The sequence below is a fragment of the Phacochoerus africanus genome, chromosome 9 (genome assembly GCF_016906955.1).
Source record: "Phacochoerus africanus isolate WHEZ1 chromosome 9, ROS_Pafr_v1, whole genome shotgun sequence".
Classification (NCBI taxonomy): Eukaryota; Metazoa; Chordata; class Mammalia; order Artiodactyla; family Suidae; genus Phacochoerus; species Phacochoerus africanus.
Genome location: NC_062552.1, coordinates 119,816,683 through 119,833,842, shown reverse-complemented (window position 1 = coordinate 119,833,842; position 17,160 = coordinate 119,816,683).

Genomic DNA, 17,160 nt, shown 5'->3' with positions numbered 1-17,160 from the left:
AATGAATGGACGAAATTAAGAAGGAGGTTGCAGGAAGTAGAAATCTCCCTCTGTTCCCTCTGATGGCCTCACCCTCTTTCCTTTGCATGTTAGGGCTGATACTTTTTTTTTTTTCTTTTTGGGGTCATTCCCAGGCTAGGCATCAAATTGGAGCTGCAGCTGCAGGCTTACACCACAGACACAGCAACTCGGGATCTGAGCCACATCTGGTGCCCACATCACAGCTTGCAGCAGTGCTGGATCCTTGACCCACTGAGTGAGGCTAGGGATTAAACCCACATCCTCGTGGATGCTAGTCGGGTTCTTAACCCACTGAGCCATGACGGGAGCTCCACACTGTGGCTTTTTAAATTTGAAGTTGTACATGGCTTGCATTCTATTGCTATTGAAGAGACACTGGAAGAGCCCCAGCTCATCTGTGATGTTGGGGTGGCACGAAGGAGGGCTGGAGGGGTCTGGGTAGGCTTTGTGGCCTTGAGGGATGGGCTGGTTTGGGGCAGGTGAGCAGAGAGTGGTACAGATGAGGTGCTTCAGCCAGGGGAAATTTAACTAAAATAATTCCTCGGTTTCCCAAGTAGATAAAACAGAGAGGCATTTCTAAGCCAGGCACACTCATATCTAGGGAAGATAATAGTCCACTCCACCATAATATCCTAGGTCCAGACCAGGGACCTTGACCAGGAGCTGGGGCACGGACCTCTTAGCCTCAGGAATCCTGTGTCCTCACAGAAATCCATGCATATTCTCCTGTGTCTCCCATGCACAGACAGGAATGTGTCTCCCTCTTGCCAAATACCCAGTGGAATCCTTCCTTGGAAGCCACACTTGCTTCTCTTCATAGGAAACTTCCAAAGCTCTGGGCAGAATCCCCAGGAGGTAACTGCTGTTCTTCCTTCCTTTGTGGGCTGCGCCTCCTGCGTCTGATGAACTCATTTTAATTAAAGCACTGATTGCATCAGGAGGAGACGTGGGGGATGGACAGGTCTGCAGGGAGGGCGGCAGGGCTGTGACTCAGGAAGACGCCACCTCCTCCTCCTCCAGCTCTGCCTGCCCAGGACAGGCACGGCCACCCGTCTCCCAGTAACAACAGTGTAGGTGGTGATGGTCATTTTATGGTTGCTGAGCTGCTGCTGTTTTCCTGCACATGGATTTGCCAAGTCCTTTGGGGCCCACCGCTTGGTCGCTCGGGTAACAGCCCTGCCAGGGCGAGGCTTCTGCCTGTTAGTGTTGCCATTCAGAGGAGAAGCGACCTCCCCTGGTCACGGGCTAATGCACAGAAGGGCAGGACTTGAACTCAGCCTCTGACCTGGTGATCTGTCCACTGTCACCGCCTCACATCCCAACTTCTGGGAGTGAGATATGTCCCCCGGCCACAGTCTGCCTTGACCTCTACCTAGCACACTTGACCTCTGGGAGCTTTGATTTCTACATTGTCTAAAACGGGGTTAGGGAGTTCCTGTCGTGGCGCAGCAGAAACGAATCCAACTGGGAACCATGAGGTTGCGGGTTTGATCCCTGGCCTCGCTCAGTGGGTTAAGGATCCGGTGTTGCTGTGAGCTGTGGTGTAGGTTGCAGACATGGCTTGGATCTAGCGTTGCTGTGGCTGTGGCGTAAGCCAGCGGATACAGCTCCGATTAGACCCCTAGCCTGGGAACCTCCATATGCAGTGGGTGTGGCCCTAAAAGGAGAAAAAGACTAAATAAATAAAAAAATAAAATGGGGTTAATGTCACCGACCTCGCAGGACAGCGACGATGCAGTTAAAATCAGCAGCTCCATTGGAGCCCCTCCCTTGGCCTCCCGAGGCTGCTGGAGACACCCAGACCAGAGTGCGGGCTCCTGACACGGCTCCTCCACCCACCTGGTTCTGTCCCCACCAGCCTGTTCAGTTTCCTCTTCCAGTTTCCCTCCTTGACTTCTCTGTTCTGGCCACGCTGAGCTCTTTTGAGAAATCCTAGCAAGCTGTATTAACTCTCTCCCCCAGTCTCTGCCCATAATTTCCTTCTTCCTGGAACACACCCCTCCCCTTCCGTTCCCGCCTCCTGCTGTTTGCAGCCTCCGCCCCACCACCACCACCCAAGGCCCCCTGCAGTCATCCCCTCCTTCGAGAACCTGCCCTGGGCAGGGCAGTCCTCATTGTCACCTTCATTGCTCAGCTCACTGACCGTGTCTCCCTATCCTGCAAATCCCCTCGAAAGTACAACTGGACTTCCCCACCACTGTGACCCCAGGAGCTGTGACCCAGACCTGAGGCTAGAGGCAAGCAGGGACTCTGGAACTAGGCCTGGCTTGGGTGTTGTTGTGGGTTGAGTTGTGTCCCTAAAGGTATGTTGAAGTCTTAACCACGGCCCCCCACCCCCCGCCCAAGATGTGTCCTTACTTGAAAGTCGTCTTGCAGATGTAATTAAAGTGAAATGAGGTCATCGAGCCCTGATCCCATATGACTGGTGTCCTTATGAGAGGAAGAGAAGAGACACAGAAAACTCACACGGGGAGGACGGCCATGTGATGGTGGCGGCAGAGGTTAGGGAATGCAGCTGCAAGCCCAGGAAAGCCGAGGCTGGCCGCCACCAGCAGAAGCCAGGAAGAAGTGAGCAGATATTCTTTCCAGAGTCTTAAAGGAACAGCCCCCCCACCCCCGCCCCCCGATCTCAGACTTCTAGCTTCCAGAACTAAGAGTATAAATTTCTGTTGTTTTGGAATTCCCATTGGGGCTCAGTGGGTTAAGAACCGACTAGTATCCCTGAGGATGTGGGTTCAATCCCTGGCCTCACTCAGTGGGTTAAGGATCTCGCATTGCCTCAAGCTGTGGTGTAGGTCACAGATGCCACTTGGCTTCCATGCTGCTGTGCCTGTGGCACAGGCTGCGGCTGCAGCTCAGATTCCACCCCTAGCCTAGGAAATGCCATATGCCACAGGTGCAGCCCTAAGAAGAAAAACATATTCTGTTGTTCTAAGCCCTCCAGGTTGAAGTTCTTTGCGACAGCTGCCCTTGGAAATGAATATAGATGCCCGGCTCTACTTCCGTTTCTTATAAAATGGGGATGTCATTATAGCACTTACCTTGCAGAGCTGTGAGGTTTAAATGGGTTAACGGTGTGAAAGAATGATAAATGCTGGGAAACGATAAATGAGGCGCCCCCTTGTGGCTCAGCAGGTTAAGGATCCAACGTTGTCTCTGAGAGGATTCAAGGTTCAGTCTGGCTTTGCTCAGTGGGTTAGGGATCTGGCCTTGCCTATAAGCTGCGCAGTCACAGATGTGGCTCAGATCCTGTGTTGCTGTGCCTGTGGCGTAGGCTGGCAGCTGCAGCTCTAATTCGGCCCCTAGTCTGAGCACTTCCATATGCTACAGGTATGGCTGTAAAAAGAAAAGAAAAATGCTACTTGAAAATTAACTGTTATTATTTACAATAATAGGTGATCAAAAATTCATGTCGAAAATAGAAGCCAATGAAAAACACACAGTAGGGGTCCCAGAATTGTTCATTCGCTTTCCTTTGTATTCTCCAGCAAGAGCTGCCATGGACGTCTGGAAGAAGATAATAGTTCACATGTGTTCTTTGTGCCAATATCCCTTCTCCCTCTTCAGGAGATGGTACCCCCAATATTGTTTATATAACCTCCATCCTCTGTCCCTGTGGCTCATCTGGGGCTGATCCTACCTCCCACCTCCAAGGAATTTAATTCTGAGGAGGACATGTAATCCTGAGCTGGTCTAGTGAGAGTTAGCCCTGGAATTTTGACTGGAAAGAGAAGCTGTCTTTCTGTGAGGCTGCTAAATGGGTAGACTGTGAATCTGGAGGTGCTAGTAGCCGTCTTCCTACCAAAGTCAACCCACAGGGAAGCAGAGCAGAGAGATGAGAGAAAGTTCCCAATACAATCATTTGAGCACCTGGATCCTATGGTGCCTGAAGTCACATCTACTCCTGGACTTTCCAGTCATTGAGAAGATAAATGGCTAAATGGTGAATGGTGTGGAGCAACGAGGAAAGCCGGCAGCCCCATTACTCAGGAGCAAACCAACAGTTTGAGAGTCATTTGCTTGTTCTAACTTGTCCATAACTGGGGCCATGTGCCTACCGGTACTGGACTTCAGCAGGCGTGGTGGGAAAAAGGATATTGGAGCATCTTTGGCAGCTTCTTGTGGACTGCATTAAGTCCTTACAAGAAAGAGGTGAATTTTGATGGAAACTGGCCCATTCAAGTGATGAATGAGAATAAAATCTGACGTCACTAAAAGAGGTTTATTCTGCCCATGATCAATAATCCAAGTTTACTGAGTCAGATAAGTGTCCCCCTTACAGGATTAGAAAAGCCAGCTCTGCCTCCAAAGAAAGTTCATTTGGAGGAAAGAAACAGAGCGAGCCACTTAGGGATCCTAAAAAAGTGTGACATCCACTCTCTCCTCCCCAAGTCCCTCCCAAGTACCACCTTCATGGCCTCCGGGTGCCACCAATAAGGGTGAGCCTTGCTCTGGGATAAAGAGATATCACTGGGATGCAGCCTGAGTGTAGGGCAGATGAGCACATCTACCTGCCTAGGCTTTGTTGCCAAGGTTACCTGGCCAGCACGGGGTAAATAGAGAACAGAGGAAGGCTTGCTTTTAATCTGCAGAATTTCCCAAGCCATGGCCTAGATGCAAGGCCCCCACCTCAAGCAGAGTTCTGGCTTTGGATGCTGGTCCCAAAAGTTGTAATAAGTAGACTAGCTTCTTTTTTTTTTTTTTTAAAAAAGCAAAAACTGAGAGATATTTGATATATAACACTGTATCAGCTTCAGGTTACAATATAGGGATTCAATATTTGTATACATTGTGAAAGGATCAACACAATAAATCTAGTTAATATCCATCACCACACACAGTCACAGGAGTTCCTGCTGTGGCTCAGCATGGTAAGAACCTAACATGGTGTCCATGAGGATGTGAGTTCAATCCCTGGCCTCACTCAGCGGGTTAAGGATCCAGTGCTGAGTTGGATATAGTCCCCTGTGCTTATACAGTAGGCCCGCAGCCACAGCTCCAATTCAACCCTTAGCCTGGGAACTTCCATGCGCTGCAGGTGCAGCCATAAAAACAAGCAAACAAACAAAACCATACGCAGTCACAAAATTGTCTTTCTTGTGATGAGAACGTTTAATACCTAGTCTCAAATATAAAATACAATCTTCTTTACCATAGTCACCATGCTGTATGTTATATTCTTGCTTTTTTTTTTTTTTTTGGTCTTTTTGCACTTTCTAGGGCTGCTCCCGCGGCATATGGGGGTTCCTAGGCTAGGGGTCTAATCAGAGCTGTAGCTGCTAGCCTACACCACAGCCACAGCAACAGGGGATCCGAGCCGTATCTGCAACCTACACCACAGCTCACGGCAACGCCGGATCCTTAACCCACTGAGAAAGGCCAGGGATGGAACCCAAAACCTCATGGTTCCTAGTCAGATTTGTTAACCACTGAGCCACGACGGGAACTCCCATAACTTGCTGCTTTGACAATTGGAACTTTATACTTTTTGACCCCCTTCACTCAAATTGTCCCACCCCCGGCCTCCATCCTCCCTCTAGCAATCGCTGCTCTGTTCTCTCTGAGTTATTTGGTTTTTAGATTCCACATTTAAGTGAGATCATGTGGTATCTATCTATCTCTGCCTGACTTATTTCATTTAGCATGATGATCTCAAGGTCCATTTGCGTTATTGCAAATGGCAAGATTTCCTTCTTTTTTTGTGGCTAAAGAGGATATATATGTGACATCCACTCTCTCCTCCCTAAGTCCCTCCCAAGTACCACCTTTATGGTCTCCGGGTGCCAACAGTAAGTGTAAGCCTTGCTCTGGGATAAAGAGATATCACTGGGATGCAGCCTGGGAGTATATACCCCCCATACTCCCAGCCTATCCCACTTCTTCTCCCTCCCCCTTGGCAACCACAAGTCTGTTCTTTATATCTGTGAGTCTGTTTCTGTTCTGTAGATAGGTTCATTTTTGCCATATTTTAGATTCCATGTATAAGTGAAATATATGTGCCACATTTTCCCTTTTCATTTATCCATCAATGGACATTTAGGAGGCTTCCATGTCTCAGCTATTGTAAATAATGGTGTGGTGAACATAGGGTGCATATATTTTTTTCAAGTCAGTGTTTTCCTTTTCTTTGGATAAATACCCAGAGTGGAATTGCTGAATCATATGGTGGCTCTATTTTTAATTTTGGAGGAAGCGTATATTCTTTTCCATAGTGGCTGCATTCATTTACACGCCTCTCAGCAATGCACAAGGGTTTCTTCCCTCTACATCCTTGCCAATACTTGTTTCTTCCTGTCTTTTTGGTAACAGCCATCCTAATGAGTATGAAGTGACATCTCATTGTGGTTTTGATTTGCATTTCTCTGATGACTGGTGAGTACCTTTTCATGTACCTGTTGGCCATCTATGTGCCTTCTTTGGAAAAATGTCTATTCAGATCCTCTACCCATTTTTTTTCTTTTTAAAAATTAAGGTATAGTTGATTTACAATGTTATGCCAATTTCTGCTGTGAAGCAAAGTGACCTAGTCATACATACAGATACATTCTTTTTCTCATATTATCTTCTATCATGTTCTATCCCAAGAGTTGGATAGAGTTCCTTGTGCTGCACGGTAGGACCTCACTGCTTATCTATGTAAAGGTCATAGTTTGCATCTGCAAACCCCAAACTCCCTGTCTCTCCCACTTCTTCCCCTTCCCCCTTGGCAACCACAAGTCTGTTCTTTACGTCTGTGAGTCTGCTTCTGTTTTGTAGATAGGTCCGTTTTATATATGGAATCAGGTTTTAGATTCCATATATAAGTCATATCCTATTGTATTTGCCTTTCTCTTTCTGACTTACTTCCCTTGGTAAGATAATCTCTAGTTGCATCCATGTTGCTGCAAGTGGCATTAGTTCAGTCTTTTTTGTGGCTGAGTTCTACTCATTTTTTAATCAAATGTTGTTTTTTGCTGTTGAGTTGACTGGAATCTTAATGAGATTGTAATGCCACTGAATTTCTCGATAAACCCCAATCTTAGGAAACTAAAAGCCTCCTTTTATTCAACCCTCAAGGGAATCATGAAGCTTCGTACTCACACCAACAGAAATTGGATTGCCAAAGAAATGTAGCTTCCAGAGGAGCATCCTTCACAAGCCAGCAGGGAAAGAAAGCAGATGAGGGGGACCTTTTCAGATAGTGGAAGCAGGGGCAGCCCAAAGGGGCTGGCTAAGGAACCCCTCCTTAATCGGGAGAGAGTCTTTACTATTATCTCTAAGTTAATATCATGGACAGAGACAGTCTTACCTTGTTTTTCCTTCTCTTCTTTCCTCAAAAGGATTTTTGTTGTTTTTCTCTTACTCTCTCCGCTGTTGTATGAGGTGTGTTAAGAGAAGGAATTAATTTATCATTCAGCCATATGTGGCTGCACCTCTAGAAATTATACTCAGATCTAATCAAGATTAATGAAATTCACCCAGAGATGGTGGGGGAGAAGGCAGGGTCTGATTGTACGTGGTTTTGTTGCATTTCATGAGGTGGAGGCATTTTTGAAGGGATGGGAGGACTGCGGTATGTGGAACTGGGCAGGCAAAGTGTGGTTGACACCTGCTGTTTTATTTGCACAGCATCCACCCTCGCCTTTTCTGCGCTCAACACCCTTTTTACCTTGGAGAACAGATCTTCCCAACTGTGGCACAGAATGACTAGACCTGGTTGACAACCCTTTCACCTTCCAATTTCTCTGCCTTAGGATGAATCCATGACCCAAATCTTGTTTATCAGAGATTACACCCCACAATCTATTCTGGATAGACATGTTAGTCCAATAAGAGTCAAGCAAATTCACTCTCTGGAACTGAGATGGGAGATAGATGGGCTCCAGGACAGACATTCACAACTAGCCTCTTGTTTATACTTCCTGAAGCAGGAGATGGGTGGGATGCAGGATGGACATTTACAACCAGTCATCTATCTATACTTCAAGAGAGAATAACAACAGGGACAAGGCAAGTAATTGGTACTTGTCTTCTGCAAACTTCTTAAGGAATGGTAATGACAGGATCAAAAGAGGGGCTGAGCCCTGCTTGGGCAAAAGACCAAGAGGTCATAGACGTCCCATTCTTGGGGTCAGGGAGACCCCAACTCCAATGCGCAGAAAGACCTCTGGATCAGAAAGGGAAGGGATGCCAGGCTATAATAAGTCTAGATAACCTTTCCCACAATGCCTTGCTTTGGATTCCATCTTCGCCAGAAGATGTGCACGCACATCTGGGAGGGTCCTGGGTCTGGTCAGGTGTGAGACATGAGGTGATTGGCCAAAGGAAAACAAAGACCTGAAAGAACTTCCGCATGTAAGTGGTTTAAATCACCCCTCTGGCACACTTCTCATTCAGGGGGATGCCCACACCCACTCTCCTCCTTTGGGTGTGTATTACTGCTTCGCTTCTGCTTTAGATAAAGAGACTACTTTTCTGCATGTTCTCCCACGTGTTGTCCTGTCTTTCTAACAATAAACTCTGTACCTGATTTCACAGTCTTTGCCTCCCTGCAACATTCTTGCTTTTGACAGGGGACAAGAATTGGGGCGATTCTGCTTTTAGCCTCTGGCTGGTGTTGCAGCTATGGTTCCTGGTTTTCATCCTGTCTGCCCAGGTTCAGTTCCTGAGCAGAGAATTAAGATCTTGCTTCAAGCCATCACTCACTGCTCTCTCTCCAAGATCAGAGCTAGTAGGGAAAAAGATTCTTTATCTCTTTAGGCTATAATGGTGGTAGGAGGCAAGTCTGAATTTGCCGGTAGCATCTTGATCCTGCAAATGGAGAGCCTGCCTGGAAGCAGAAGAATCAGAATTGAAGAACTGAATGAGCAGACTTAGGACAACACCCTCTGGGCCCCTGGAGCCCTGGGGCACTAGAACTTCCGACTAAGTGAACCAATAAATCTCTCCTAAGTCACTTTGAATTGAGTCTCTTCCATTTGCAGTTGAAAGAGTCTTGACATACAAGAACTCAAGTTGATTCTTGGCATGAGAGTGGTTGGCATATAAGAGCACTGGGAATTTCTGTAAGGGTTTGATTTTCAGCCTTTTCCTCCAACTACACATAAATAACTTGGGAAAATCCCACCACCAACTGCAGCATTTCCCCAGCGGCTTTAGCCCAGCAGAAACATAGACTTAGCTACTGAGGTGTGGAAATCTTCACCGTTTGACTGAACTTAGCTTTTTTTCCCCTTACCTATTGGGTATGGATGAATGAATGTAATTATTTTTGGGATTTATTGTGTAGCTCTTTATTTTGATATGTAATTTCAAATACCAAACATTTGTAATAGCACAAAAAACTCTCCATAAATACTTCACCCGATTCACCAGTTATTAATATTTTTCTGCATTTGCTTTATCATTCTCTTTCTGTATATAAATATTCAAATCATTAATTTTTTTCTGAATCATTTGAGAATAAGTTTGCAACACCATGCTTCTTCACTCATAAATAATTGTTGTGTATTTTAAAGAACAAGAGTATTCATCTTATGGTACAAGAGTCAAAATCAGTTAATTTAGCATTGATATAATACTATTATTTAATCTACAGGACTAATTCAAATTTCACCAATTTTCCCATAATGCCCTTTATGGTCATATTTATTCTGATCCAGGATATAATTTCAGGATCAGGCATTGATTTAAGGGAGTTCCCTTTGTGGTGCAGCAGAAACGAATCTGACTAGCATCCATGAGGATGCGGGTTTGATTCCTGGCCTTGCTCAGTGGGTTAAGGATCCAGCACTGTGGTGAGCTGTGGTAGGTCACAGATGTGGCTCAGATCTGGCTTTGCTATGGCTGTGGCATAGGCCAGCAGCTGTAGCTCCGATTTGAATCATAGCCTGGGAACTTATATATGCTGCAGGTTTGGCCCTAAAAAGCAAAAAAAAAAAAAAAAAGCATTGATTTCATTTCTGTTGCTGTTTAGTCTCCTTTAGTCTAGAATGGTTCATTGGTTTATCTTTGACACCGACTTTTTTTTTTTTTTGGTAGAACATTCATTAATTGGTTATCTCAGGGTTTTTTGGATAGCTACAACAAAATGCCATGGACTGAGTGGCTTATAAATCACAATTTTCTTTTTTCCTCACAGTTCTGGATTCTGAAAAATCCAAGATTAAAGTGCCAACAGATTCTGTGGCTGGTGAGAGTCTGCTTTCTGTCTCATAGGTGGCTGCCTTCTTACTGTGAAAGAGACAGTAAGCTCTTTCTGGTGTCTCTTCTTACAAGGACACAAATCCCATCGTGAAAGCCTCACCTTCATGAGTTCAACTAACCCTAATTACCCTCCAAAGGCTCCGCCTCCAAATATCATTACATTGGGGTTTAGGAATTCCACATATAAATCTGGGGGGGACACAACTTAATCCAAAGCAACTACGTTATTTTGATGTTCACGTCATCCTCAGACTTGGCCATTGGGGGGGTCCCTTCAAGTTGGCTTCTGTGTCCTTTTCACCTGTTCTCTCTCTCTCTTTTTTTTTTTAGCACGTATTTACTTTTAAGACACAACTCGATGTTGGAGACTCATCTCATATTGGTTCCGTCCCAGCCAGTGGAGCAGACATTTTTCAAAGGAGCCTTGGTTTCCTTCCCTGGGACTGATGTTTAAATCAAGATCTAGCAATTGCTGGGCCTTTGAACTTGAAGTGGGGCAACACTGGGAACTCTGATGAGCCCCTCTAGGAGCTCAGAAATCTTGGGGAAACCCTTGGTCTCTCATCTGTGAAATGCAGACAGTTCCCAGTTGTTTCAGCCGTTTTATTTTTAACGATGGAACGTGGCTCAAAACCTCCCCCCCATGGGTAAAACGTAGGTAACAGGGTGAGCATTTGAAAAATTAATTGGGATCTGGCTTCTTTGGTTGCTGAGGACACTCGGTAAGCGTGAAAGGGATTTGTCCAATGGGATGAGCAGCCAGGCTTTGAGTTCCACGTCGGGTGCTCTCTTGCTCTTGTGTTTCCTGATTAAGCTCGTTTTCTTGTCATAGGAGGAGGGTGGTTTATTCCTGAGCTTTGGAGAGGGGTCTGGAGTGGCCCTGAGCTTGGAAGGGGCCTGGTTTTGCATTTTCCTGGAGTAGAAATGCCTGGGCCCTGTTTCCACAAATGGCTAGCATGGGTGGGGAAACACTGGGATCCGGAAGTAGAGCTGATTTCCCCCCATTTTTTTTTTGCCTTTTTTAGGGCCACACCTGTGGCATATGGAAGTTCCCAGACTAGGGGTCTAATTGGAGCTGTAGCCACCGGCCTACACCACAGCCACAAGCAATGTCAGATCCGAGCCGCGCCTAAGACATACACCACAGTTCACAGCAACACTGGATCCTTAACCCACTGAGAAAGGCCAGGGATCGAACCTGCAACCTCCTGGTTCCCAGTTGGATTTGTTAACCACTGAGCCACGATGAGAACTCATCGCCTCATCTTTATGGGCTGAGGAAACCTTAGGGTCTCTGGTATAAACCCTAGTGTGTGGGAGGGAGTCCTCCAGTGTTAGATATTAGATTCGTTTTTTGAGAACTGAAGAGAAGGGTCTGATTTGATTTCTTTTTCAATTTCATTTTTTAAAATGTGGCATTTTGTGTACATATGTGTTGGTTGGGGGCTATTTAAACTTGGCACATAGATAAAAGGAGAAGTCTCTTGTTGAAGAGGGATATTCAAAGGCACATGGAATTTCTGATATTCCACAAATATGCTCTGCTGAGATTTGACACGTGGCATCATCATGTCCAGCCCTTGGTGTTGGAAACATCTCAGGACCTGGAATCCAAAGAGTTTCCCCATTTGCAAAGTGGAAGCAATGATAGTAGGTCACAGGGTTGTCACAAAATTTAAATGAGATGACCCATGAAAAGTGCTTGGGCTGGTACCTGCCCACAGGACCTGATCAACAAAATAGGCTACTCTTCTTAGTTTACTGGTTAATTGACTTTCTTTTCTTTTCCTTTTTTTCTTTTTTTTGCTTTTTAGGGCTGCACTCATGGCATATGGAGGTTCCCAGGCTAGGAGTCGAATCAGAGCTACAGCTGCCAACCGATGCCACAGCCATAGCAACACCAGATCCGAGCCGTGTCTGCGACCTACACCACAGCTCATGGCAACGCCAGATCCTTAACCTACCGAGTGAAGCCAGCAATTGAACCCACAACCTGACGGTTCCTAGTTGGATTTGTTTCCACTGCACCACAATGGGAACTCCTTAATTGACTTTCTTTTTGATTCATTCATGGAGCCCCAGTTCCTTGTTCTTTTCAGTGTGTCCTTAAAGCTCTGGCTTGCTCGACCCACTTCTTGGTCTTTTACTTTGAAGGAAATGATGTCCCAAGTCAATATTAGTCCAGGCCATCATAAGCCATTGCCACCTCAGATCCTTCACGGGAACCTCATGTCTCACCCTCCACACATGTCAACCAACCTTGACATCAACTGGTTGAGAGGGGTGGACTTGGGCATGTACCTGTGAGCCACTGGCATTGCCAGAAAGGCTCCACCTTGTTTATTTTGGGAAGAGTTCCCTGCCACCAGATGGGGCACAGCTGGGATTGTGGCATCCTGCCTTCTCTCGGCATTGTCACCCCAGGAGGCCTGGCAGCAAGAGAAGAGAATCCTAGGTCGAAGCCCTTGATTTCTAGTGATGGATATTACACTAATTAGATAATCATTTCCCAAGCTGAAAATCATCACTGTGGGGATATACCGATGCATTTAGTCCAAACGAACCCACATTAGCCCTTCGATGCCTTCCCCAGCCTGCCAACTGGGCAGCACATCTGTCCGTTCCACACTGGGGAGGATTTAGGAGACATCAGAACGAGGCTCTAGGGGATGTTTTGAAACTAATGAGGCTGAAGATTGTGCTGCTAAGGGCCTCTGACCACATCACACCACTTGGACTCAATTGAAAACTATTTTTGAATTGTCCTAGCGGTGACTGAAGGCTTGGAGGCAGTGCCTGGGGCAAGAAAGTCAGTCGAAGCTAAAATACCTTTCCAGATATTCCTCCAAACACCCTCAGGGGAACCCACTGAGGTATGGAAGAAAAATCACCAGCTAGATGTCAAGAGGCTTAAGGTCAAAGGGGAGGAGGGAAGGAAGTGGGAGGGACTGGGAGTTTGGGGTTGGTAGATGCAAACTATTATGTTTAGAATGGATAGGCAATGAGGTCCTGCTGTACAGCACAGGGAACTACATCCAGTCTCGTGGGAGAGACCATGACGGAAGCCAATATAATACGTATGACTGAGACACTTTGCTGCAGCAGAAATTGGCACAACAGTGTACATCAACTATAATTTAAAAGTTAAAAAAAAAAAAAAAAGAGGCTAGGGTCTCACCCTGCTGTACAGCAGCTGGTTGAGGGACCTTGGACTTCCTCTGCCTGGTTGGGTGGATTAAAAGTCTTCAAGCCTGAGTTCCCATTGTGGCTCAGTGGTAACGAACCCCACTAGTATCCTTAAGGATGCTGGCCCTGCTCAGCAGGTTAAGGATCCGGCATTGCCATGAGCTGTGGTGTAGGTCACAGACGAGGCTCAGCTCGGATCTGGTGTGGCTGTGGCTGTGGCATAAGCTTGCACTACAGCTCTGATTCATTTCCTAGCCTGGGAACTTCCATATGCCATCGGCCCTAAAAAGGAATTAAAAAAAAATTTTTAAAAAAAGGTCTTCAAGGCTTTCAGAGATGATGTAGGGTTGTGGGTAAGAATGCCTGATGCTGACCCTTGGTTTTACCTCTTAGAATCTGGGCGGGATGCTCCACCTGTGCAAGCTGTACTTTTCTCGCCTATAAACGGGGGTAAGCATATTACCTGTGTCGCTGGCATTTGTGAGGACTAAATGAGGAGATAAATTAAGGTGAATGGCTCATACTTGGTCCTCAGGGACGATATCTACTTGATCTCTTGCGCTAACAACATGGACTTCACAAACGGTCTGCACTGTTCTGTAGGGTCATTGTTCTTTTGCTCTTATGGAGTGGCTAATCGTGTCCTTCCTTTCCCCACTTCTTTCCTAGACATCCTACTTCATCCTCAGCTCTGAAAAGGGACAGCTCTTGTGCCAGGAGCCCTTGCAGTCCAGCCGGTAGGGCACTGGATGCCTGGCTAGAAATGTGCTTCTACTTCCTTGTCTTAAAATGTCAACATTGAGAAGTGAAGGCTAAGTCATTAGTCATTGGAAGCTGGGCTGAATTTGCACTGAGGAAAAAATGCAGAAGGTAATCTGGGAACAAGATATGGGAAACTACACAGTCTGGGAAAGAGCTGAATGCAGTGATGGGGTTCCGGTAGAGGTCAAATGGATGGAGAGTGAGATTTTGGGACGTAAGTTCAGCTGCTATGGTAGCAAACCAAAACGACAATGGCTTGAACAAGACGGACATGTATTTTCTCTCACAAAACAGTCCACGTTGGTTTACTGGGCTTTACTCTGCGAGGTTACTTAGGTCCAGGCTCCTTTCATCTCATTACTACACCATCCCTCAGTGTTGTGCTTGACCCCATGCTCCAAAAAGCCCTTCTCCCCTACCACATCTGCATACTGACCAGTTACAAGGAGGAGGCTGGCACATTTCCAGTTTTCAGGTACACCTGACACCTGATAGCCATGAACTTCCCTGTGACATTTCAGTAAGCTCATTTGTTTTTGAGCTCATCTGAGTAGATTCCCTTGCAGTCAGTGTATATGAGGCGCATCCTGATTCTTAGGAAAAAATAAGCCAATGGATCAAATTTGATTCCATTAAGTTTTCCTCCCATAATTGAAAACAGAATCAGAAATGCACATGCTATTGTTAAGACCCTCATTAGAACTGAGCATCTTAGCTTAGACATCAGGCTCACCCCATCCATTACAAAGATGTGGAAACTGACACTATTTATCCTTAAATGGCCAAATAGGATGGCAGGATAACAATTTTAAACATACATATATTCATAGTAGGTACTCTTTTTTACCCTGCAATCTTTCCACCATTAAGAGCAGATGAGGAGACTGAGGCTTATGGCCATTGGGTCAACCAGCCTAGGGGCGTGACATATCAAAACTTCAGGTAGATTTTGGAGGATCCTAGAACTAGAGGAACTTAGATTGGCTTCCCAAAAGGTAGCCCAGGGAACTGGCAAATCTCAGAAAGAAGGTCCTGAAGGGGCAGAGCAGCAGTACCATTGGGTTGTGTACCATTGCCTTATTCAATCCTTATGGCAGCATTACTATTCTCATTTTACAGAAAAAGAAAATTGAAACTCATAAAGGTCAACTGTCTCAGTAGGCTCTGTGTATCAATCAGGATAGTCTAGGTTATGTTAAATTAACAAAAACCTGCAAAGTGGCTTGCAACAACAATTGTTATTTCTCTTTCATACCATGTATCCACAGCAAGTTGGAAGGAGAGCTGTGCTTATCATAGACACTCAAAACCCAGGCTTATGGAATAGCTGCCACCTTGAATGCTGATAGCTTCCCTGCCAGAGGAAGAGGAATGTTGGAGGATGTCACACTGCATTGGGACACTGCTCACAACTCATGACAAGAGGTAGCTCCACGTCACTACCCAGCCACAAGGGATCCAGGGAAGTATGGTTTATCAGATACCCAGAGGAAGAAGTGAACTGGTATCCATGAGTAGCAGCAATGACTATCACATTCTGATTATTATTAAGTGGCCAACTAGAGAATCAATAAACAGATTTTTCATCCATCCAATAAATATTTGAGTACTCTCTTCTTCCTCTCCTTCCTCTTTCCTCTCTTTGCTCCTCCTCCCCTCTCCTCCCCCTCCCTCTCCCTCTCCTCCTCCTCCTTCTTCTCTCTTCCTTCTCCTTATCTTTCTCTTCCAATAATGAGGTTATTATTACTTACCTGGTAGGAATTGTGGTACCTTCTGGAGGCAAAATGCTTAAGACCATAGCTGTGCCCTCTGCCCTCATTGAGTTCATAGTCAAGTGGAAAAGCCAGATAATGAAACAAGCAAATAATTGTTAATGTGCCGGGTATTACAGGAACTTGAAGGGCAGGTGAACAGCCCAAAATTGGGAAGGTAGCTAAAGCTTCTGAAAGAAAGAAATGTCTATTGAGACCCTAAAGATGACTAAGAATGAATAGGGTGAGGGCAGAGAAGGAGGGAGGGAGGATAGAGAGGTGAGGAGTGAGCCTGGGGAGGCAGACAAGGGACAGATCAAGGCAGATGTGGAAGCCACATGAAAGTTGGGCTTTATTCTAAAGATGGTGTTGAAGGGTATTGATCAAAAGATAGCACCACCAATTGGAGGATGGTGTGAAGGAGATACTGAAGTTTAGAGAGAAGTTTGGAACAGGTTATAGTCATTTTAAGATGGAGACTGGACTTGGCTGTGATGATGGGCTAGATAAAATCAGCAGATTCCAAAAGCATTTATAAGAGATTGTTAGGAGCTGGAATCAGCAGGACAGGAAATTGATTGAATGTGTGAGAGTGATCCAGAATGATTATGCCCAGGTTCTGGTTTGGCCAACCAGGTGGGTATTTTTATCATTTCCTGATGGGAGGACCCTGGAGGAGGTACAGAAAGGAGGAAGCTTGAGTCCATCTTTAAGCATGTTGCAGTTGAGGCGTGTCATGATTGGCTTTCCCAGTCTGGAGATGTCCGGTAGGCAGACAGGCATGTAGGTCTAGTGCTCAGAAAAGGATCTTGGCACGGAGTAAGACCAGGGCTACAGCAGACAGATGTCTGATTCCAAAGCTTGTGTGTATAAATACTCGAATTGGCTGGCTGGATTCCACCGAATGACCTGGAGGGATTTTAGATGCAACATTTACTTCACACCTACAACTCACCAGACACTCTGCTAGACACTGACACCTCCACAGTCAATAACTTCATCCACGCCTTCTCCCCTTATAGTTTCACGACTCCACAGCTAACTATGTATATATATATATATAAGGTATTTACAGCACTTTGGGAAACCAGTGCTTCCCGAGGGTTTCCAATTAGATACACACACCAAAAACCCCTGCATGAATCAGTCAAGAAAGCCATCGATTGGGATAGTTGAGGCTGTCCAGCACTGCTCAAAAAATATCAATATTGTGCCAAGAAAAAAATCCTGGGTAGCTTTAGCACAAAATCTATCA